Below are 426 nucleotides of genomic sequence, written 5' to 3' on the forward strand. Positions count from 1 at the left end.
ATTTGGACCGCTGGGCACAGTACTTCGAGCAGCAATTAAGGCGGCCATCTGCCTTCTCTAATACAGAGACCACAAACAGAAACGTGGGCCGTAATTATGGAGCAGCCTGCAGTCTCGGAAGTGTCCGAATGCATTTCTTTGTTCAAGCGCCACGTGCTGCTGGTCCTGACGACCTTCCACCTGCTCTTCTTAAGGATGGCGGTGGATTCCACAGTCAGTGCCTGTCTAACCTACTTGGGTCTACCAGGGAGAAGGAGACCGTCACACACAACTGGGATAATTCGATAGTAGGGCCCATTTTCAAAAAGGGTACCCACGGATTCACGGATTGATACACAGGATCGACGCTTTTGCCCAAGATTCCCGGGTCGGTTTTGTTCTTGTCGGTCAGTGGCTGTCGTTCACCTGAAAGGCACAAGTGAAAAA

Source organism: Opisthorchis viverrini, assembly GCF_000715545.1.
Source record: "Opisthorchis viverrini unplaced genomic scaffold opera_v5_492, whole genome shotgun sequence".
Taxonomy (NCBI): Eukaryota; Metazoa; Platyhelminthes; class Trematoda; order Opisthorchiida; family Opisthorchiidae; genus Opisthorchis; species Opisthorchis viverrini.